Below are 25,193 nucleotides of genomic sequence, written 5' to 3'. Positions count from 1 at the left end.
TTAGACAAGACTCCAGGTCCCTTGACTGGTCCTGCAAACATGGCTGGGTAAGATAGACTCAATAAGCCTGGACTCTGCTGTCCTCTTAGGGTGATGGGAAAACAATTCGACAAGGCACCTTCTATTCCTACATGACAGGTTTTATAGCCTTAGGATTTTATTGAACAAAATCAAACTGACTTCCTTGGAACCATCAGAGCCTGGAGTCGAACAAAAGTGTAAGGGTTTATTCACTCCGTGTAGAGGACTTATTCCCTGCACTTCTCATGCATCTTATTTGAGGTAAAAGTCACGTTCATCATACCCTCTTCTGATACAAAACCTTTTTTGTGATTCCAGAAGCCCAAGGCTGACATTGCTAATCCACAGACTATGACTTTCGGGGCTTGCTCTCCTGTGGAGAGACTTGTGAACTTGCATTATCATTATAGTTTCTGTAGATACTGTTTGGAAATACTGTGATTGGAAATACTGTGGCGTGCCTGAGAATACGATTTTGTTCAACTCTGAGGATTTAGGAACTGCGGTTTGATAGAAGGAAGAATTTCCAGATAGTGAGGATTGTTAATTCAATCAACAGTATTTACTGAGCCCTTACTGAGTACAGAGCATTGTACTAAGTGTTTGGGAGAATACAGTATAGAGAAGTAGGTATAGACGATTCCTGCCCACAGAGAACTTACAGACGAGGAGGAGAGAGACAAATAAATTTCAGATTGGATATATACCTAAGTGTGGGGCTGGGGGAGGGGAGAATATAAAGCCCTTGGGAGAGCACAGTACAGTAGATTTGATAGAGGATAAAAAGAAGGCAAAAACATTTGCAATTACGTATCACGAGCTTACCAATTCTGGTTTATAAATTCAGAGTGGATATCCTCATGGGGCGCAAAACTACTTCCACTTCTGAAACCCTAAATTAGGGAAAACTCTGTAATGTAATGCCGTGCTGAATTCCATATTGGAACCCACGTGCACGCGGACAACTCTTTCTTCTGACGGTACAAACGTGTTGTATCCAGATAGGCAGGCATTTGAAATTTGCTATTGTATTCTATATTCTGGAATAAATTCTCCCCTGGAAGTGATAGCTTTTGAAGTCCTGCTCTGCACACAGAAAGCACTCAGTAAATACAATTGATGGAAGAACTGCTTGAGGATGGAGAGCTGGAATAGGCAACCTCAAAGTTTCCCTCTAGCCCTATGGTGGTCTATAATTCTGCACCGGTACTATCGTCACTGACTATATTCACTGAGAGACAACTATCTGGCTGTTGGATTGGGGAAAACCCCTCCCCTCATTGTTTTGTTTGGCCTTCTGGTAAGGGTTGATGTGGGGCTATTCTGACGGGTTTCCAGGCCTCAGGGGTAGCTAATGTTTGGTGGCTTTTTTGTGCGATTTCCTGGAGCATATATAAGTAGGCATGTAACTTTGCAAATATCCATTCACTCGCATATCCACTTTCAGCAAGGGGTCTCTGGTGTTATTCTTTGATGCCCCTACCTTCAGCGCTTAGAAAAGTGCTTGGCACATAGTAAGTGCTTAACTAATAATGTCATCTTCACTCCAGATGTCCCAGCTAGGCACCCATTGTAAAAATCCCAAAAAGGGGAAATCTAAAGGAAAAGGCAAGTTTGACAGAATAGCCATTCCAACTCATAAGAACAGATTCCGGTAGCCCTGCCATTTCCTTGACCCCGGAAATTAGGAGCTGAATGGATATGTAACACTAGTTCTTTGTGCAGATTTAGGCCTTTCTCCCCCAACCCCTCATTTCTGGCCCCATGAATTTCCTCACACTTGTTTTCCTCTCTCCCTTAATTTTCCCTTTTTTCATCTATCTGGCTTCATGCAGTCACAGGCATACAGGTCGCTGCATATCTATCACCCATCAGACGTACCCTCTTCGTTACAGCGTGGCTCAGTGTAAAGAGCCCGGGCTTGGGAGTCAGAGGTCATGGGTTCGAATCCCAGCACTGCCACTTGTCAACTGTGTGACTGTGGGCAAGTCAATTCACTTTTCTGGGCTTCAGTTACCTCATCTGGAAAATGGGAATGAAGACTGTGAGCCTCACGTGGGACAACCTGATGACCCTGTATCTACCCATCGCTTAGAACAGTGCTCTGCACATAGTAAGCGCTTGCCCGTCAAAGGGCAGGGACTGTCTTTATCTGTTGCCGATTTGTACATTCCAAGCGCTTAGTACAGTGCTCTGCACATAGTAAGCGCTCAGTAAATACTCTTGAATGAATGAATGAACAAATACCAACATTATTATTATTATTATTATTATTACACAGTCATGGCCTCAGGCACAATTTGACACACTCATAACTACACAAATGCCATGGTCCCAACTTCCCACAGCTGACTGTAGCTCTGCTGCCCCCATAGAATAACAGCATGGCATTGTGGAGAGAACATAGGCCTGGGAGTTCATGGTGATATTTGTTAAGCGCTTGCTATGTGCCAAGCACTGTTCTAAGCGCTGGGGCGGATAAAAGGTAATCAGGTTGCCCCACGTGGGGCTCACGGTCTTAATCGACATTTTACAAATGAGGTAACCGAGGCACAGAGCAGTGTAGTGACTTGCCCCAAGTCACCCAGCTGAGGCAGAGCCGGGGTTGGAGCCCACGACCTCCGACTCCCAAGCCCGGGCTCTTTCCACGCTGCTTCCTGCATCCTCCCCAGTGCCAGTGTCTGGCACATGGTAAACGCTTAACAAATGCAATAATTATTTTGCCTGTAGCCTAAAGTAGAACCATCATCGCAACCTGGCTCGGACCTGAGCGGTATGCTGAAGAAGGCCTAAAAGAGGCTGCTTTCCCAGTTTTGGGCAAGTGACCCAGATGGCCCCGGGAGATTTCTCTGGAGCCAGGTCGCTTCAACCCTAGCTCTCTCCCATAGATGCTTTTCCGGAGTTGGAGCTTGATACTCTCCAGCTCCGGGTGCGCAAGAGGGGTGACTTTGGCCACTTGTAGAGAGAGGCATGGTTAGGAGAGGAGAGTTGGTTAGGATTAAGCACAAAGAGGGGGACATTCATTAGCTTGAGGTTATTTAAGGACTGTTTGCAAGAGCCATGCTGAGCTATTTGGAGAAGGTATTTAAAGTAAGTTTCCTGAAGCTCGCCTCTAAGTATTCACAGATTTTTTTTTTTTCTGTAGCTATCTAGAAACGTACTGGCCTTACCTTGAAAAGAAAATAGAGTTGGGGTTTGCCAAACATTGAACCGTGATGACTGCATTGCGAAAAGTAGTTTGAAAAACCCAAAATGCGATTGTAAACATTAAAGTAAGCATTTGTTGACCCTCTTATGATTTTAATAATAATAATGTTGGTATTTTAACAAATAACATGCTATTATTAGACTTAAGAGTGCTTACTATGTGCCGAGCACTGTTCTAAGCACTGAAGTAGACACGGGAATCAGGTTGTCCCACGTGGGGCTCACAGTCTTAATCCCCATTTTACAGATGAGGTAACTGAGGCACCGAGAAGTTAAGTGACTTGCCCAAAGTCACACAGCCGACAAGTGGCCGAGCTGGGATTCGAACCCATGACCTCTGACTCCAAAGCCCGTGCTCTTTCCACTGAGCCACGCTGCTTTATATAATTTTGTTAAATGGATAGCTGCGCCACTAATCTTATAGGCACCAAAAACCTTAAGTAACTTAAAACAGATTTTCTTCCATTTTGGTGTCTTTTTTTTTTTTTTTTTTGCTTTTAAAAAGCAAGCCACCAAGTCTCCCACTGGAAATGCTTTACGCTGAGTTGAAATACATTTAATCGAATTAGTTAATACATTCCTTAATTAATAGGATTCTTTTTAGAGCCGTCAGACCGTAGCTGTGCTCTTGCCTTACCAATCCAGATGTTCGTCTGATGTGATTAATAAAATCTGGATCGAGGGCAGGGAACCTCTTGGAGTTGCACATATGCTTATGTGGCCTGTGCTGTACTAAGGAAGGAGTGTGACGGTCACTCTGCTGTGTGATCATCCCTCCGGGTGACTAGGTTTGAATTATTCTTTAGTCAGAGATAGGGACCGCTCATCAAGTTTCTCTTACATAACTGCATATCAGATTTGTCAAAAGTGCTTATTATTATTCAAATGGTATGACCTCTGATGCCTCAGAAGAATTTCTAGGCTCTATAGAGCTAAAAAAAGGTGGTCTTCCAGCATGGCGTAGTCTGTTTACCCTCATCTACCCTGGAATCAGGTCACAAATGGAATCCATACGCTCCTCGTGGACTGGGGTCATGTCGACCAACTCTCGTGCTCTCCCAAGCGCTTAGTACAGTGTTCTGCACACAGTAAGATCTTGGTGAAAACAGTTGATTAGCACAACCGAAGGTGAACTCATCAAGGCTACTGTTCCAATGCATAATGACCCCTTTTTTTTAATACTATGTGCCGAGCACTGTTCTAAGCGTGGGGGTAGATACAGGGTAATCAGGTTGTCCCACGAGGGGGCTCACAGTCTTGATCCCCATTTTAAAGACGAGGTAACAGAGGCACGGAGAAGTGAAGTGTCTTGCCCGAGGTCACACAGCATACAAGTGGCAGAGTTGGGATTAGAACCCAGGTCCTTCTGACTCCCAGAGCTCTATTCACTGGGCCACAGTGCTGCTGCTTTCCCTGCAGGGGAAACACAAACAGCCTCTCCCCGTCTCAAGACTCTTTCTGGTTCCTGCCTATTTTCTGGCTCATTTCTGGCTCATTACTTCCATCCCCGATCTTCCGCCTCCCCTCCAGGCCGACCCTTCTGATTTAAAACAGCCTCCCCCCATTCTGGCAGCCAAACTCACTCCCGCCCATTCTTGAAACTGCCAGTCCCCTTCCCTTCAAAGCTTTTCCTGATGAAATAAAGAGATCGTGATTTTTGTGGAACTACATTCTAGCCGAATGCCATCCCTCATGGCACTCTTCACGGCACAGCTCACAAAACATACTTGTACATAATATAAATTCTTAATGAAAATGGTTGGAATATTTGTCTGAATGCTATTACAGATAATTTCTTACGTCTGCTTATGTCTGCAGCAGAGTCATCTGTTGTAGATCAAGTTCCAGAAGAAGCAGCCTGGTCTAGTGGATAGCATACGAGTCTGTTCCAGTCCTGGCTTTGCCACTTGCCTCCCGGGTGACCCAGGCGAGTCCTCTACCCGTTTCCTCCTCCGTAAAACAGGGATTCAGTACCTGTTCTCCATCCTACCTACAGTGTGTCCACCCAACAGTTATCCTGTCCCGCCTTGATCACTGCATCAGCCTCCTTGCTGACCTCCCTGCCTCCTTTCCCTCCCCGCAGCAGTCCGTATTTTATTTGGCCGTCCAGATCATCTTTCCGCAAAACCGTTCAGCCCTTGTTTCTCCACTCCTCAAGAACCTCCGGTGGTTGCCTATTCGTTTCATTCAGTTATATTTATTAAGCGCTGACTGTGCAGAGCACTGTATGAAGCGCTGGGGAAAATACGGTTCAGCAATCAAGAAAGACAGTCCCTGCAGACAGACATTAATACAGACAAACAGACATCAATATAGGTAAAGTGACAGATATATCAATAAGTGCTGTGGGGCTGGGAGAGGGGGGAAGAGCAAAGGGAGCAAGACAGGGCGATATAGAAGAGAGTGGGAGATGAGGAAAAGTGGGGTTTAGTCTGGGAAGGCCTCAGTCGGTCCCGTCGCTGGCCGCCCACCCATGTCTTGCCTCTAGCCTGGAAGTCCCTCCCTCTTGTTATCTGACAGACAATCCTTCTCCACCTTCAAAACCGTATTAAAACACACCTCCATGAGATTTCTTCCCCAGCTAAGCCTTCATTTCCCCTACTCTCACCCTCTTCTTTGTCGCCTTGGCGTTTGGATTTGCACCCTTTTACTCACCCCTCCCGCAGCCCCAAAACACAAAAACACACGCCAATAACATTAATGTCTGTCTTCCCCCCTCTAGACTGTAAAGAAAGCTTGTTGTGGGCAAGGATTGTGTACCAGTTCTGTTAGGTTGTGCTTTCCCAAGCACTTAGTACAGTGATCTGTACCCAGTGAGCAGTCAGTAAATGCGATTGATTATCCTCTGCGTCTTGCAGCGCGTAATCCAGTGCTAAGGCTTTAGAGATACCTCAGTTAATGGTGCTTCTTGGCGATACGCTCAGTGATGAATTCGTAGTGACAGCAGGATTTCCACAAATTCCTTCTGAGTGAGTTTGCTACCTCGACTGCCCTTCTTTCCATAATAGATCACCGGTGGCGTGTGTGTAGAGCATCTTGCTATGACATATTGTTTCCCTTGAGTGTTCCAGGTTTTTTTTTTAAAAAAAAATAAATAAAACCACCAAAACTTTTGTAGGATTACCGGAGAGCAAAATTAGAAGTTCTTCAGTAATTTGAATTTGGCGTAATTTTGAAGCTTTGTTTTGTTTTTTAAATGTCGACTTTTAAAGTGTGTGGGGCTGCCAGGGGGGCCTGGGGGGGAAAGGAATTCGCGTCTTAGATTATTTAACTTTGAACTTCTTAAACTTGAGTTTTGCCAGTATGCCTTTATTGTCAACCGTTCCTTTGGATCATTAGCTCCCTAACAAATGGTGGTTTGGGGATAAAAGACAGACCTTTTGTGCCTGCAGCGGCATTCCAAACTCTCAGCCCTTGGCTCCACAGAGTCTGATTTAGTAGAGCTGCTGGGAGCTATTAGTTTACGAAAGAACCAGCTCGCCCACCCAAGCATGGAAGACCGTAAGTGCTCCGTTGACACCACTCCCATCTGCCTTTCATTTAGCCCTCCGGAGTTTTGTAATGGTATGCTTTCATTTAGCACAGGAAACCGATCGAGCCCGGGATGACCCACGGAAGAGCGGGGAAACCGGTGGAGAAAGGGGGGATGCAGAAGTTGTGACAGCTCGGAGCTCGGCTTCATCCCTTCTTGCCAACGTTGAGGAGGGGTCACGACATTCCGAAAAATGCTTTGGAGTACCGAAGCCTTCCCTAGTCCGCAGAACAACCCCGGTAGGGGAAAAGTGTCTGTCCGCAGGACTCCGACTCCCCTGCCATCCCCATTCATTCAATAGTATTTATTGAGCGCTTACTATGTACACAGCACTGTACTAAGTGCTTGGAATGGACACCTCAGCGACAGATAGAGACAGTCCCTGCCCGTTGACGGGTTTACAGTCTAATCCCCAGCTTCCCTGCCCCTCAGGGCAACGGGGAAAACACCGAGCTTTAGATAAAAAGGCGCACCGCACTGACTTCCAGATCTCCTGGCGGAAACTTGTGGTTTTTTTCACCCCGAACTCTTTTTCGTCAGCAAGCACAGGTCCCTCTGCGTGTTCTGCGGAATCTCTCCCACCCCCGGAGCCTGGGCGTTTGTAGTCTCAGGGTCATAACTCGGTCACGGACTGCTCTCGTGCTGTCAAACAGGTAAGCCCCTGAGGTCTGTGGTGAAACAAAGCTAATGTGGGTGGCCGTTTATTGCAAGAACTTCTCTGGAGCAGAGAAGTAGTTCAGAGAGAAACAGCGTGGCTCAGTGGAAAGAGCCCGGGCTTGGGAGTCAGAGGTCATGGGTTCGAATTTGGGCTCTGCCACCTGTCAACTGAGTGACTGTGGACAAGTCACTTCACTTCTCTGTGCCTCAGTTAGCTCATCTGTAAAATGGGGATTAAGGCTGTGAACCTCACGTGGGACAACCTGATTACCCTGTATCTCCCCCAACACTTAGAACAGTGTTCTGCACATAGTAAGCGCTTAACAAATACCAACATTATGATTATGAAGTTTTGAGGGTTGAGTAATTGTTCTTGTGGATGGCAGTTAATTAAAAGTGGGCAAATTGAAAAGAAGGGCGAGCCTGGAGAAAACTCCCGGGGAAGATTCCCAGAGACATTTTATGTGCTCTGGCTTGCACTGTGGGTGTGGCTGATTTAGGAATATCCATCACATTGCTATATTCATTCATTCAGTAGTATTTATTGAGCGCTTACTATGTGCAGAGCACTGTACTAAGCGCTTGGAATGGACGAGGCTTATAATCTGCCCCTGTCCTGGACTGTGAGCTCGTTGTGGGAAGCGATTGTCACTCGTTATTGTTGTACTTTCCCAAACGCTTCGTACAGTGCTCCGTACGCAGGAGGCGCTTAATAAATACGATCGAATGAGTGAATATTCCCCCCTGAGAGATTCTCTCCTATTCTGAATCCCTCTTTCCAGATGGAGTAGGGAAAAGACACCTCAAGCCTTAAGTGTCTTCTCCATTCCACAGTAGCACTTTCTGGCTGCCTTCAGGGTGGCTGCAGAGCAGGGGGTGGGGAAGTAACTCTGGAAGAGAAGCAGCGTGGCTCAGTGGAAAGAGCCCTGTCTTGGGAGTCAGTGGTCATGGGTTCTAATCCTGGCTCTGCCGCTTATCAGCTCTGTGACCTTGGGCAGATCACTTCACTTCTCTGTGCCTCAGTTACCTCATCTGTAAAATGGAGAGTAAGACTGGGTGCCCCATGTGGGACAACCTGATTACCTTTTACTACCCCCCCCCCCCCGCGCTTAGAACAGTGCTTGGCACATAGTAAGCGCTTAACAAATGCCATCATCATCATTATTATTATTATTAGAGGGTGAGAAAAGGGGCAGTGGTCAGCAGGCAACCACAGGATTGACATTGTTGAGCAGAGTGTTTAGTGGAAATTGTTCTGACTGACTGCTTGAGGGGCCCAACCCCTCTACAAATGATGTACATTTATATATACTGGGTGTAATTTGTCAACTGAAAAATAAATCCTCTCCCAGATACTTTTCCTCATCATTTAATAATAGTTATTATATTAACTAAGCACTTACTCTGTGCCACGCACTCTGTTAAACTCTGGGGAATATACAAGACAACCCAGTCACAGTCACTGGGAAAATTACTTTTTTGCTTCTAGCATCTCCATCCACTCTCTCTTGTCAGCATTCAAATCTTGTTTTCACCTGTCTACAGAAGGTTATATGGAGTACTTTGACACTGACTCTTGTAATGTCCTCTTCCCTCTTTTTTTTTTTTTTGGACATATAATTAAGCCAACTTTCTCTGGTATGAGAATGAAATCTTGTTTAGATAGATCTGTATGATGAGTACGTGCTGCTCTACTCAATCCCACAGAAGTTTTAATGTTAAGTGATGCTTTCCAAGCGGCACGTCATAATTTAGGTAAACTTTGATCCCTAGTTTAGATCCCAAGACTCTTGATGTTGGAATTTAGCGAGTCAAAATTCCTTCCAAAATTTCAGATATTTATTACTGACCAGATAGACACATTTTTTAAGCCATTTAATTTTATAACACTGCCAAATGCTTGGGGACTAGTACTTTTCAAATCGTTATTGCCCATTTCTTTCTCCTTCGTTTCCTGCCTTTTGGCCTTTTCACTGTTCATTAGCAACTCCACCAAAGGGTGAAAGGATAAGGTGAAACTCAAATTTTGCTACTCGTTAGCAACAGTGTTAGGAATTTGGGGGGCAGAGGACGATTCCTGCCATCGAATCATTTCCTCCAGCTCTGGAGCAGGCCAGGTTAATAATAGTAATAATTGTGATATTAAGCACTGTGGTTATTTTGCCCGGCACCGTACTAAACGCCGGGGTGCATACCGGCAAATCGGTTGGACAGACCCTGCCCGTGTGGGGCTCACAGTCTCAATCCCCATTTTCAGGCGAGGTGACTGAGGCACGGGGAAATTAAGTGACTTGCCCAAGCCACACAGCCACGTGATGGAGCTGGGATTAGAACCCAAAACATCCCAGGCCCTTACTCTGTCCACTATGCCATGCTGCTTCCCCAAATAGGAGAAACCTGTGACAACTTCCAGGGCCCTGGACCACCTCAGGGTGCAGGTCAGACTGGAAAGCATTCTCAGCCTCCCTATAAACTCCTCAGAGAATCTGAGCTCTGATTTTCTTCTTCCTGCCCCCCATTCCCCTCTCCGAACCAGCTGACCTCCTGGGTCTCATCCAAACCCTCCTGGCCCCATAGCAAGCCTAAGACTCCCATCCTAGTAAGACTCCCATCCTGAAATGGCTCTCTTTCCTACTGTTGATTTGGATAAAGTTGAGTAGTGTCGATGAGGTGATCGACTCAAAGGTCAAGTCAGAGCAACAAGTACAGCGGAAAGAGCAGTGGCTTGCGCGTCAGAGGATCCGGCATTCCGCCACTGGGCCGCCGGTGACCTCGAGCAAGTCACTGAACGTCTCCATGCCTCGGTTACCTTATCTGCAAAATAGGGACTGACTGCGAGGCCCAGGTGGGACCGTACCATGTCCACCCTTATATCCAAGACATGGACTCCATCCAACCTTGTCTACCCTAGCACTTCGTACAGTGTCCAGCACATAATAGGTGCTTAACAAAAACCATTAAAGACTGGAGAAAGACTTGATTAATAACAGTAATTGGGGTATTGAAGTGCTTACTGTGTGTCAAGCACTGTACTAAACACTGGGGGTAGATAGAGGATAGATCCTGCAAGGGGCTTAGTCTCAATCTGACACCTCACTGCCAGCAGGTCTTCAGAGTTCCAGTCTATCTGCACCAGATGTGTAGATTTATTCAGTGATCTTGATCACCGATGAAAGAATTATTCACTTTGGATCATTTTGGCAGGATTTTACATGCTGGGAATTTAAATCTGCATTCATTCATTCAGTCGTATTTATTGAGCGCTCACTGTGTGCACAAAACTGTACTAAGCGCTTGGAGAGTACAATACAGCAATGAGGAGAGACAATCCCTACCCTGCAAGTCTCCCTGCCCTCTAAGCTTCACTTGTGCTATAGTTCAGTAATGATTCTCTAGGCACTTTTAACCAAGAGTGGTTTTTCCTTATTGTCCAGAGAAGATCAGGGCCCAAGCTGCTTCCCTTGTTTAATAATAAAAATTTTTCATATTATCTGCTAATACTTTTTTTTTTTCGAAATAGTGTCCGTTAAGTGTTTACTAAGTGCCGGGGTTAATCAGGTTGGACACGGTCCATGTCCCACATGGGGCTCACTGTCGTAACCCCCATTTTACAGATGAGATCATTGAGAGACAGGGAAACAACTTGCCCAAGGTCACACAACAGACCTGTGGCAGAGCTGGAATTAGAACTCTGGCCCTCTGGTGCTCCTTTTCCTTCATTAGTGCAGATAGCTACGATGTAGCTTTATCCAATAACCATTAAGGATGGAGAAATTCAGCCTTTAAAGCAGCAGCAGAGGACAGAGCACAGGTCTGGATTCTGATCTTGTCTCCGCCACTTGCCTATATATAACCTTGGTCTTCCATTTTCCCAGCCGTTAAAATGCAGACAAGATAACCCGTTCTCCCATATTCCCTTGGAGTGTGTGCCTTGTGTGTGGGATAGGGATTGTGTCCCATCCCCTTCCCCTGTATCTGCCCCAGTGTGGGGCACAGTGCTTGACCCATAGAGAGAACTTAAATACCATAGTTATTGGAAATATTTAGAGCCAGGGCACTTTTAAGGGAATCGGTAATGATTACTAATTTCGATTTGAAATAACGGGTGGCTCGAAGGTCATAGGATGGGGGTCCGCTGAAAAGTGGCTTTAAGAGGACTCCGGAAGAATCGGGAAGATAAGACGAGGGTGGAAGATGCAAGTTGTCAAATGATGGTGAACTGGGAACAGGAAAGGGATTAAGAATACCAAGTCACGGTCCCTGCTTCCTTCCTCCTACGTATCCAGCCTCTACTTGGGATTGCTGCTTTCTGGTGTCATGTGATTTCTAGTTTTGTCTTGTCGTGATTTTTCCGCAGTGCATGATTGTAATGAAATCACTTGGGTTTTCCCCCACGGCATATCAGTTTATCCTGTTACTTAAGCAGTCACTCTTATACGGATCCTTCTTCCCCTCCTATCTGTGAATTATTCTCCGCCTAGATTTTAATTCCCTTTATATAAGGAATGGCGGTTGATTCTTTTGCATTCTCCCAAGCCCATGATTGGTGCTCGATAAATACTGTTGACTCGATTGATCTCATTTTTCATAAATTAATAAAGTTGAAAAGTATTTGTTCTTGTGCAAAGGAGAGGAGAGGTTGAGAACATCTTTCTGTCCTGTCCTCCTCCCAGATTGTGTCTCCCTGCCATGAATCAATCAGTTTTGGTCTTGGGGCCTGTCCCCTGATATTAGCCACACCTCTTGGTGGTGCCGTTGCTGAGGAGGTGTGATTGCTAGGCTGCCTAGAAAATCCACAGGTTTTATCTTCCAGGGCTCTAATCTGAGGCGGGAAAGAGATTCCTGGACTCTTAGAGCCAGAAGGTTTGGCTCAAGGGCAGGCTGCCAGGCAAATAAACATTCAGTATGCTCTTTGACATTAACCAGTTCCTCCTAAATAAAAATTCTTCTCCTTTGTGTCGCCTGGTTTCACCGACCTTCGTTTTTTGAGATGAAAGGCATGACTAATGAACTATATCAAAGTTTTAACTAGGGCTCCTAAAAGTTGGTTGGAAAGGTGGCTGCTATCTTCCCTACTAACCTGTGATTTCCTGGGAGAATTTATTCTTAGCACTCGGGTCGCTGGGGTTGAGAGACATATATAGCATCTATTGGAATTCTGTGATTCTGTGCTCTGTGAGTGATTTACTATGTGGCCCCCTTTTTTCTTTTAATTTTCTTCAGCTCTGTTCTGTCTGGGGCAGTCAGCTAATCACACATGTTTGTGTGATTGCAGTTTTGCTTGCTGGAGCCTTGGAACTCACACCTTAGAAGGAGCATTGTTTCTGAGACGAAGTGCGTTTGCAGTTCTGTGGCACTCCCTTCAAGACAGCCCACGAAATGGTGTGTTGCCGGTCTTCAGAGTGACAAGAGAGCTGGACAAGCCACCGAGAGGATTAGCCAGGATCATCAGCAGGAAGGGAGGAAAGGACCATTGGAAAACTGACCGAAAGAGCTGGGAATATTCAGTCTAGAAATAACAGAGGCTAAGCGGGGATGAACGGTTCATTCGGTCGTATTTATTGAGGGCTTAATGTGTGCAGAGCTCTGTACTCGTTCGCCAAGTCCCAAACTCTTGGGAGAAGGGACACCCATTGACGTTTGAGGGATAGAGTCAAAACGGGACAGAATCGTTCTTCACGCAGTGGGTGGTAAGGATAGAATGCCTAACTCCAGGAAGTTAGTTGGGCAGGTAGGAAATCTCAGCAAATTCAAGAGGTCTGGGTGGGTAAATCAGAAATTGAGAAGTTTAGTCGGGGGGAAGCTAAGGCAGCTAGGTGGTGAATCCCTAAACATTAAGATGGACGTCAAGGAAGGCAACCATTTTATAGTTCCTTCAAGCCTTCTTGTTGATACCACTGGAGAAAATATGGGGTGGAATGGACTGTTGGCCTGCCCAAAGTAAAGCCATGTCTTTAGTGTCTTAGTTCCACTGCTACTTGCAGTGCCTGGCTCTGTTCTCAGTCCCGCTGGCGTCGTGATCCCAATCGTCCTGAAGCGTCTGTTCAAAAAGAGCCTTTCCTCTTCCTGATTGCAGCATATGAGGCTGATTTGATTTGCTTGCTTGCTCTATCCTCCCAGCAGTCTGTAGCTGTGCCGTCTCTTTGAACGTATGAATAATAATGATAACTGTGGTATTGAAGCGCCTACTCTGTGCTATACGCTATCCTAAATCTTAGAAAGGATACAAGATAGGTCAGATGCAATCTGTGTCTCACATGGGGCTCACAAGGGAGAGAGGGGTTCCACTATATTAAAAAAAAACCTCATTATACCCCCTTATTGAGTATAAGCTTGTTGTGGGCAGGGAACCTGTCTAACTCTGGATTATACTCTCCCAAGTGCTTAGTAGAGTGCTCTGTGCATAGGCGCTCAATAAATACCATTGATTTTTAATCTCCTTCCTACCTCTGCCCACTTCAGCTCAACATACTGCCATTTCTTCAGTCCCCTTTCCCTTGAGTCTTCTTGCAATGTGATTCTGTTTTACCATTTGCTATCAAGTATGGCATGTCAGGCGACTCAATCTTCCCAATAATAATTTAAGTGCTTACTATGTGCCAAGCACTGCTCTAAGCAGTGGGATAGGTAAAAGGTTATCAGGTTGTCCCGTGTGGGGCTCACAGTCTTCATCCCCATTTTACAGATGAGGTAACTGAGGCACAGAGAAGTGAAGCGTCCCGCCCAAAGACACACAGCGGACAAGTGGCAGAGCCGGGATTAGAACCCATGACCCCCGACAACCAAGCCCGGGCTCTTTCCCGCTAAGCCACGCTGCTTCTCTAAGCTTGCATTTAATGTCTGTGATAGGTCAGATCACATAATACGCGTGTACAGTTTTGACCTGAAGGCGCGGACAGGTCGGCTCCACTGCATTATTCTCCCAAAATCCAAGACGTCGGCCTCCAGTTTTTAACTTGGGGCTGTGCATTAATGGACACTGCCTCACAGGTTGCATCCAGCTGCATATTGTAGAGGAAAATATTTGGCTACCTGCAGGAATTTCTAGGTGCAGGAGAAAACCTATTTTTTATTTTCCCCTCCCCCTGTGGTCTCATGTTAGAATCAGTTGCTTTCTAACCTGCTATTTGGGCTAAAAAGCAATTGACAGTCCCTGGTAATTTGATCCTCTATAGTTAGAGCTCTATTCCAAATGAAATGAGTCATAATTTTCCATATTTTTGTTTGCTGCTGACTGTTTAAAATAAGAGATTCAAATTTCTGGTAGCTAATTGAAACACTGGGGAAAGTGCCTTTAGTAGAAAGCATGGCACCTTTGATGTTTTCCTTCGAAAAGAACAGAAGCGATCAAAAAGGTTCTCATTTCCATTTTTATCACATGGCCAACTCATGAAAGTGCTCAACTTTCACTTTGGCTCGTCCTTTAATCTTGCTAGAATGCTCGTTACTGTAATGTAACTTTTTGGATTTCGGGAAAGTCTCAAATGATATGAGTTCAGCCTCTCGGTACCGTGTTATTTTCTTTTTATACTTTTAGGATTTGGTGTGACAACCCCCAGAGTTTCATTTAAATCCCAGTCACGCTCAAGAAAAGTAAATATAGAAAACTTTTTGAGGAATCAGTCAATGTTGAAACTTAATAAATTCCATATGGAAGGCAAGAGAGGAAATATGATGAGACTTTCTCGGTAAATAAATCTGTTCACATAATCTGCTATGTGCCCATTTAAATATTGAATAACTTGATATTGGAAGACACGTTAAATGTACCGCAAGGGCCGTCTCATGCCGTACAGGGCTTATTACACTGTGGGCAGGTAATAAACGTGACATTTTCTGTGCAAGTCAGCTGTTAATCGGTTGTATTTATTGAGCGCTTACTATGTACTAAGAGATTGGGAGAGTACAGTGCAAGAAAATTTGCAGATACATTCCCTTCCCATTAGAAGCAAACGGTCAAGGGCAGGAGACAGACGTTAATATGAATGCAGATATTAAAACAGGATTTTGAGAAAGGGAATGTTTGCGTGGACCACTTTGCACACAATTCGACATGCACAAGTTGGCTTCTTTAGACGATCTCTTGGGTACTGGCTACGGACTCTTCTCTCTTTCCCTTCGTCTCAGCTTCTGGGATAACTTTAGAAATCTATTTTAAAAAATGGCTACTTCTTCCCGGGAAGACTTTTCTGTAAAAGAATAAGAGGATGTAAAAAGTAGTAAAAGGTAGTACGCAAACCTGGAGAGGCAGAAAAATTCCAGTTGGGTTTCTGCCAGATTCCAGAGGGAATTCCTAGTTTTTAATTTCTCACCTTATTTTTTTTTAATCTACTATTATAGTGTATTTGGATTGACTTGCTTTGCAATGCCAAGTGGAAAACTTGTCAGTGAAGGCATCTCATCATAGTCTTGATCAAATTTGAAACTCTGTTAAGTGCAAAAGTAAAAAGTAGATTGGCTTAACACAAAACTTGCATTTCATTTGAGGTATTTATGTGTATACACACACACATGTGTATATATGTACACACACACCACTGTCTTCAACTATATGCTGTCCACTAACTTCTTCCCCATTGTTTTCAAGCCTGCCCATGTCTCCCCATCCTAAAAAAGCCCTCCCTTCACCCCACGGCTCCCTCATCTCTCTCCTGCCACTCCTCTTCACATTCCATGACTGAGTTGTCTACACCCGCTCTCTCAAGTTCCTGTCCTCCAGTTCTTTCCTTGACCTCCTTCATGCTAGGGTCCCCCTCACTACACAGAAACCTCCCTCTCAAAGGTCCCAAACGATCTTCTTGACAAATCTGGTGTCCTCTACTCCATCTCAATCCCCTTCGACACTCTCGACCATCCCCTTCTCTTGGAAACGTCGAACTTCAGCGTCACTGACACTGTCCCCCGTTCCCCTCCTGTCTCTCTGGCTGCTGTTTCTCAGTCTGTAGGGACTCCTCCTCTGCCTCCCACCCCATAACTGTGGGGGTCCCTAAAGATTCAGTTCTGGGTCCCCTTCTGTTCTCCATCTACCTCCACTCCCATGGCAAACTCATTCGCTCGGGTGGCTTCAACGAGCACCTCTGTGCAGGTGATACCCAAATTTACATCTCCCACCCTTCTACCTCTCCCTCGCTGCAGTTTTGCACCCCTTCCTGCCTTCAAGACATCTCTACTTGAACGCCTCACCAACACCTCAAACTTAACGTGTCCAAAACAGAACTCCCACCTGATGAATACCCAGGTATTCAAATGTTCAGCCTGCCCAGTAACATTTTGGCAATTGATAAATATCAGCTCCTGTTAAGAAGATAAACACCTCCCAGTTTGCATGTATCACTTTCTTGGTAAGAGGTTAGTGAGTGAAATGCTACTGGGATGTATGCAGATTTCTTCCGCCCCTGAGGATTGTGCTGAATATAATGAATTATTTTTTTGTTTCAACCAAATACCTTTATTGTACCGGAAAAACATCTTAGGTCATCTTTTATGGCCAAATTAAATACGACCCCAGCGCTTAGAACAGTGCTCTGCACACAGTAAGTGCTTAACAAATACCAACATTATTATTACTTAATTCACAGTAATTTGTGGCAAGTCACTATTTGGTATATACCCTGCAACCAATCAAATGATACACAACTTTGTGACTATAGCCAAGCTCAGAGTTTTGTGCCCTCGGGCTCTCATTTTGAGTGACTTACCAGCTTTCACTGTTTCCAAGTATTTCTGATGCGCTTCCTTACAATTCTACTAACCCTTTGATTTTTTTTTTTTGATTTTTTTTTTTTGATATTCTTTTTTTCCCCCCACAGGATGGTTTTCGTACGTATTTTTAGATGGGCATCAGATACAATGCAGTACAGGTGTACTTAATTATATCCAGTTGCTCAGTCTTGCGATAATGTAGCCCAAATTTCATTGTTTAGTCATTGAATCACTGAGTGTGGTGTAAGGGCCAAGGAAGTACAGAAGATGGTTAAAACTGCAAAAGTCTGTTTAAAAAACAAAAAAAAATTCTCAGGGGAATGACAGTTATGGAAGGATCCTGGGAATACTTGAAATACCTATCGGGCTTAACCAAGTTACCTTCCTGGGTTTTGGACTCTTATTTTCAGTCTGCAGAATTTTTACTAGTAGGCTTGGGCTGGAAAATGACTTGCCATTGTGTTTTTTTTTTTAATCTCTTGTCAAATTCCTTTAACTAGCTCTTATTTCCATTTAAGGATCAGCTCACTTGAACTGCAGAGAGATTCATTGCCAAGTATAACACGATCTAAGAGATGCATATTATATTTGAGTTTAACCATCTCTTATGGCTTTGAAATAAATATTCATTTGTATCTCATTTAATTTTTTTTAAATCTCCAAGGTGAGTTTTATTAATTGAGTGCTTGCTATGGGCAGAGCCCTATACTAAGAACCTGGGAGAGATCAATAGAATTGGTAAAGATACCTATCCCTAGGAACCTTACGGTCTAGCAAGGGAGACACTCTAAAGTAACTTACAGATAGCAGGAAGAAGGAAAAGGGGAAGTGTTTCCTTAGGTAATGGGGTTTATAAGATGTACAAAATGCTGTGGGAGGTATGTGAGTACTTGAGTGCTTTGGAGGCATATAAATTGTACTTGGGGGGATCTAATAATCGTGGTATTTGATAAGTACTCACTATGTGCCAAGCATTGTACTAAGCACAGGATAATTAGATTCCCACATGGGGCTTACAGACTGAGGGAGGATGGGTATTGAACCCCCAGTTTGCAGATATAGGGAACTGAAGCACAGAAAATTAAGTGACTCGTCCAAGGTCACACAGCAGATACGTAGCAGAGCTAGAATTAGAACTTAAGTCCTCTGACTCTCAGGCCCGTGCTCTTTACACAAGCTCATGCTGCTTATCGCAGGAGATTGGAAATGAACACGGGAGATGGGAAGTTAACCAGGTGAGGCCCGGAAGAGAGATGATTCTGAAAGGGCTTTGAAAATAGAGTGAATTGTTGCATTTGAAGTAGGTAGGGAGTTCTAGAAAGTGGGAAACAAGGTCAGCGGCAGGAAAGATGCGAATGTGGTACGGTGGATAGGTTTTTGTTGGACAGGAATAAGAGGGTATGCTGAGGGGTAGTGGAAGAAGGCAGAGGATTAGTGGGAGGGAGCTGATGAGAGTGCCTTCAAACCAGTGGTCAAGAGTTTCTTTTCAGGACAGTGAATAATGAGCGATCATTTGAGGGGTTTTTTTCGGGGGGGAGGTGCCATATGCAGAATAAAGAAATAAAGCAGGAATTGTCTAGCAACTCTTGTATTGTCCTCTCAAGAGCACCGTAAATGCTCGTCAAAACAGCGGAACCTAGTGGAAAGAGCATAGGCTTGGGAGGCAGACCTGGGTTCTAATCCTGGCCCAACTTTGTCTGCTTTTCTGACCTTGGGCAAGTCGCTTAACTTCCAGATTGCAATTACATCATCTGTAGAATTGGGATTAAATCCTCCTCTCCCTCATATCTCGACTGTGAGCCCCATGAGGGACAGGGATCTCGCCCAACGTGATTCCCTTGTATCTACTACGGTGCCTGGCACATAGTAAGCACTTAAGGACGACATAAATAAGTAATGTCATTGATTATGTGGAAAAGGGAGAAACGAGTCAGGGAGATCAGTGAGGAGGAGACTGATGCAATAATATGACTAGTTCCTAGACCGGTGTAATGGTCTTATTGATGGAGAGGAAGGAGTCGATCCTGGAAATGCACTAATATGAAAACTTTAATACTGAATTGCTGTCACTTTGGAAGACAGGAATTAAATCAATTAGGAAAAAAAGGTCATTAGGGAGAGGTCCAAGCAAATAGCCCGAACATGTGACAAGGATAAGATAGCTAAGAATCCCAGAACAAGATTTGCGTTTGAATCTGGCCACAGACCAAATATGACAGCCCAAATAATACTGGGATGTATTAAAAGATGGAAAATTACATTACAGAGTTGGGAACTAATTTCTCACTAGCTAGACCTCTTAAGAATCAAGGTTGGGTAAATTAGAGAAGAAAATACTCTGGAGTGATTTTAATTACTTGTTGGGGAGATGAAGATTTTAAGACAAGGATGCTGACAGGTTACCTACTGAGGACCAAAGAGGTCGTTAGGATAAAATGCACAAAATTAAATGAGAGTTTTGGGGTAGAAATGAGCCAAACTGCTCTCAGTTGTCACGGTGACTCCCTGGAATTGGCTACTAAGGGAAGTTTAGTTTCACATTTTGGGGAAAGAGGACCTAGGGTCGATCACCAGCTCTGCCACTTACTCTCTGACCTTAAATAAATCACTTAACCTCTCTGTACCTCAGATTTTTCAAACGTAAAATGGGGATTCGATATCTGTCCTCATTCCCTCGTAGATCGTGAGCCCCCTGCGGGACTGGGACCGTGTCCAACCTGATTAACTCTGGTCCAGTCATTTCCCCCAGCCCACCCTGACTGCTGCCTCAGCCTCTTTACTGAACTCCCTACTCTTTAAAATGGGGATTAAGATTGAGAATGCCATGTGGGATTGGCTTGTACACACCCATGTAATGATGATGGTATTTGTTGAGCCCTTACTGTGTGCGAAGGTAGTAAGCACTTAACAAATGCCTCAAGTATTGCTATTACTATTGTCTTCCTCCCCCCCCCCCCCCGGCAGTCCATATTTGGCTCTGCTGCTTGGGTGGTTTTCTTTAAAACTGTTCCACTATGTTTCCCCATTCCTCCGGCCCTCCTGCCGTTGCCCATCTATCACTGTTTTAAGTAGAAACTCCTTAGCGTTGGCTTCAAAGTACTCGATCTCTGTGTTTGCCCGCCTTTCTCGGCCCCCCAACCTCTCCATCTTACCTCACTGTAAGGGGCAGGGAATGCGTCCTCTAATTTTATTGTATCGTACTCTCCCAAGCCTTCAGTAAATACAACTGGACACGCTGGATCAATACAGCCCAGCATGCGCACTCGGCTCCTGCCACCTTTCTCACTGTTCCTCGAGTTTTGTCTTTCTTGTCACCCAGCCCTCATCTCGCCTCTGGCTTGAAACTCTGAGGATCCCTTTCCGTATATGACAAACCACCGCTCTCCCCACCTTCAGAGCCTTAGTCTAATCACACCTCCTCCGAGAGGTCTCCCCTGACTAAGCAGAAGCAGCATGGCGTCGTGGATCGAGCACGGGCCTGGGAGACAGAACGTCGTGGGTTCTAATCCCGGCTCCTCCACTCTTGTGTGACTTTGGGCAAGTCACTTTTCTTCCCTGTGCCTCAGTTACCTCGGCTGTAAAATGGGAATTGAGACTATGAAACCCACATGGGCCAGGGACTGTGTCCTTCTCTTTGCTTGTATCCACCCCAGCGCTTAATACAGTGTCTGGCATAATATTATTATTATTAAGTCCTCATTTCCTGTACTCCTTCTCCCTTTTGCGTTGCCCCTGAACTTGGATTTGTGCCTTTCAAGCATTTGATATTCACCCCAACCCTCAGCTCATATCCACAGTTTATTTTAATATCTGTCTCCCCATGTAGCCTCTTGTGGGCTGGAAACATATCTACCAATTCTGTTATTGAACTTCTCCAAGAGTTTAGTACAGAGCTCTGCACACAGTAAGCAGAGCACTAGTAAATACGGATCGATCTACCCCAGGGCCTAGAACAGTGCTTGTTACATAGTACGTGCTTAGCACATACAATAATAATAACCTGGAAGAAGACAACCATACGTTCTGGTGTGGTTAGACTAAATATTCTCCAGAGGTTGGGTTGATGATATTGCCTCTCGGCCAAGATGTGCAGAATCTATCTTCTAATTAGTCGTATGCCTGCTATGAGTAACAGGTTGCCCCTTAGTCCTTTGAATTTAGAATTTTAGGTTGACTCAACAAATAAAAATCTGTCTCATTTGTCACACTTCTACCCCGTCGACAATTTTTACGTTTCCCCAGTTTAGTGTCTGGTTTTAAATATTTTTCACAGCTGCTGCAATCTGTTGGTAGCAAGAAATGATGGCTCAACACATCAGGAGAATCGTTTCAGATCATATGTTTTGCCTCACATAGGATTATATCGTTGCTGGGTTTTTTTAATAAAAGCTGGACATTTTAGAGGCAGTATTGTAACGTGGGCCATGTACATTGTAATTGTACTATGATGCCATCCAAACCGAGGCTCTCTTAAAAACAACTTAGTACTTTATCATTTATCATGAATTGCTAATTGATAAACTAGAAACTTCTGGATACATGCTCTACTTGAGTAGTGTCCATTCAGGTTTAGCAATCAAGACCCGACTGTCATTGGCTCTGGTGTTGATTCGGTCGTCTCCAGAGTTGACTTCCACCCAAGGTTTTGATGTCTTTGAGTCTGCTTTGAGACAGGAACTATACTAATGTATGATTTGAAACCAACGTTCTAGAAATGATTTGGAGAAAAATCACAATCATCTACTTAAGGAAAGAGCAAAGCAACCTAGACAGACTTCGGTGCCTTGTAGATATTGCTTTAGGTGATTCTGTGTCGGTCTTGTCAGATTTTTAAGAAAGCAAAGAAAACCACTCTTCCAAGAGAGAATTTTTAAAAGACTACTCTGCCCATAGAAATACTTTCTCTAGACTGTAAGTTCACTGGGGGCAAGGGATATGTCTGTCAACTTGGTTATATGGTACTCTCCCAAGCACGTAGTGTAGTGCTGTGCACAGAGTAAGCACTCAATAAATATGATTGATTTGGGTCAAGCTGTTGGCCTTGGCCACACTGAATTGAATTTCTAAATACCTAATCATAAGTCAGCTCTCAGGAAAAAAAAAGTGCTTATTTTCTGGGAGCATTCCTTAAATGAGTTGTCTTCTAACTATGAAAGTGTAGTCTCACTGTAGCCGGGAAATGAATTTCAGTTTTTAGAGGATGCCCTTTGTTTACCCACAGACTCCAGAACCCACTCTCATTACTTGAAATCCCTCGATTTCTCTGTATTGACCCGGTGTAAGGCATCCCACAGATGTAGTGGAAACTTGGGGTTCACAGACTGCTTTTGCAGTAGCATCTTTTGGGGAGTTAAAGTGCTTTTCAACACATTCATTAAGTATGATCGTTTTTTCTCAAGGACCGCGATATGGCCTTGGTTGAAATATTCCTAGCCGAAAGGGATTTACTGATGCTGTGCCGAACTGTACCCTCTGCGATAATTAGGCTCTCTAGGAAAATATTAAGTGTGCTGTGAATTCTCCTTTTCACCCCGCACTCACCCTTCTCTTCAGAGAATTATCGCAGCCAGGAGACGGTGGAATTCCAGCAGGGAGCCGGTTTAATTAATTAATGTTGGTATTTGTTAAATGCTTACTATGTGCAGAGCACTGTTCTAAGCGCTGGGGGAGATACGGGGTAATCAGGTTGTCCCACGTGAGGCTCACAGTTAATCCCCATTTTCCAGATGAGGTAACTGAGGCACAGAGAAGTTAAGTGACTTGCTCTCGGTCACACAGCTGACAAGTGGCAGAGCTGGCATTTGAACCCATGACCTGTGACTCCCAAGCCCAGGCGCCTCAGCAAAGTCTATCTGAATCAGTACAACTGAAAAGAACCTCCCCCTTGCCCTTTTCTTCAAGCATCACTTCTTAAACCTTCCAGAGGCAATGTGGCAATCTACTTGAGCCAGATCACTTCAAGTGAAATCTATAAAATGCAAGACAATTTATATAAAACAATTTTAATATATGGACATATATTATTTATATAATTTATTCATACATGCACATATAAAATGCATGCATTTATATAAATACATTTAATATATACATAAATTATATATAAATATATTTATATAAGTGCATATATAAAATGCATTTTTTGATTTTATAAAAATCTATAAAATGCAAGACAGCAGTCGTTAGACCAAATGTCGATAGTTTCGTGGAACATGGTGATATCGCCCCACTCAAAAACCTCCAGTGGTTGTCCATCACCTTCACATTAAAGAGAAACTGCGTACTGTCAGTTTTACGGATCTCCCTCATAGGATCTCCCTCTTACCTAACCTCACTGATCTCCTCACCCAAACAGGCCCTTCCGGTCTTCTGACATCGAATGACTTTCTGTACCTTGAGCTCCTCTACCCCGTCACCAGTCCCTTAGAGAAGCAGCGTGGCTCAGTGGAAAGAGCCCGGGCTTGGGAGTCAGAGGTCGTGGGTTCAAAACCCGGCTCTGCCACTTGGCAGCTGTGTGACTGCGGGCAAGTCACTTCACTTCTCTGGGCCTCAGTTTCCTCATCTGGAAATGGGGATTAATTGTGAGCCTCACGAGAGACAACCTGATTACCCCGAGTATCTCCCCCAGCGCTTAGAACCGTGCTTTGCACATAGTAAGCGCTTAACACATACCAACATTATTGTTCTTATTATTAACCACGTTCTCCCTTGGGTCTTGAACCCCCTCCCCCTTCATTCCAATCACAGTTCCAAGCTGAAGGAATTCCTTCAGCTTCCCAAGCTGAAATCCTTTATTTCCCCTATCCACTGTCACCTCTGGGTTGATTATGAACTTGACTCTGTAATACCCCAGCCTCACAATAATTAGGTGCACATTTTTATACTCTACCCTGCCCCTTTCCCTATCCCTAGTGCATTTTAATGTCTGGCTCCCCTTATAGGCAGTAAGCTCCTATAGGCGTCGCATCTACCAACCCTCTTATTTTCCCAAGCACTTTATAATAGAGTGCTCTGCACACAGTAAGATATTTCTTGATCGGGAGAGAGAAAATAGTTCCAGAAAGAGCTCCCTGGTGAGGCGAAGTAGAAGTGGGAAGAGAAACAGCAGGCCCTGGGAGTCAGAAGGACCTGGGTTCTAATCCCAGCTCTGCTCCCTTGCTGCTGCGTTTCCTTGGGCGAGTCACTCAACTTCTCTGGGCTTCAGTTACCTCATCTTTAAAATGGGGAATTAAAACTATGAGTCCCGTGTCCCTCATGATTCTTATCTACCCCAGTGTTTACCGCTGTTCCTGGTACATAGTAAGTGCTTAGTACCATAAAACAAAAAAGCTGCTCAAAAAAGAGGATAGCCTCCCAATGAGCAAAGGACGAGGCAGAAAGTACCATCCTTGCTTCTCTTAGTCTCTCCCCCTCATTCCCCCCTCACCCCCAATTCAATCTTACAATGTTAAACTAGACCCTGCCTTGGTTTTCTTTTGGAATACGAGGGATCAAAAACATGAGGAAGAAGGGATGGCAGACCCACTCAAAAGCTCATGGAACCCAGAAACTACCTCAACAGTATCTAAAACCAGAATGTTAACTTTTTACCCCATTTTACTCTTTGTGGTGAGTAAAAGTTCGTGAGAGTGAACTTTTAGGTTTGAAAATCAGGGAGCAAGGAGTCTTTGAAGTACAATTCTAATTAGATTCTGCAGGATGCTGATCATTGGCAAAATTTGAACATTTGTCAGTACTTAAGTCCCCGAGAGCATTTATTTGACTGTTTATGGAAGGTAAGTATGTGCATTCTTGGCATACCGCACTCTGAATTTGAGTGTATTTAGCAATTCATTCAATGTATAGATTGAATGCTGTTAGTTCACGTGGAAATTATGGGATGAGCTCTAAAATGAGGGCGCTCTGGTGAAGCCACGATTTAGTTGTAGTATATTGGGAAGATGATTTAGAGGGACAATGGACTCAATGTATTAGCAGGGCAAATTTCAAGTGGTTTTTGATCTTTAACTCTTTTTCATTGCATTCTTCATCTGTCTCTTACTCAGTGGGAGAGTTTTGCTTGCCTTTTGTGTTT

At 44.4% G+C, this 25,193-nt stretch overlaps 1 protein-coding gene across 5 annotated transcripts in view; it reads left to right on the top strand.

The window, feature by feature from the left end:
* The window catches only part of CBFA2T2 (CBFA2/RUNX1 partner transcriptional co-repressor 2), a 125,058-nt gene that overhangs the window by 28,893 nt on the left and 70,972 nt on the right, over positions 1–25,193 (top strand). The gene's annotated exons all lie outside the window — the stretch shown is intronic.

Source organism: Ornithorhynchus anatinus, chromosome 8 (genome assembly GCF_004115215.2).
Source record: "Ornithorhynchus anatinus isolate Pmale09 chromosome 8, mOrnAna1.pri.v4, whole genome shotgun sequence".
Taxonomy (NCBI): Eukaryota; Metazoa; Chordata; class Mammalia; order Monotremata; family Ornithorhynchidae; genus Ornithorhynchus; species Ornithorhynchus anatinus.
This window is presented reverse-complemented; position numbering and strand designations above follow the sequence as displayed.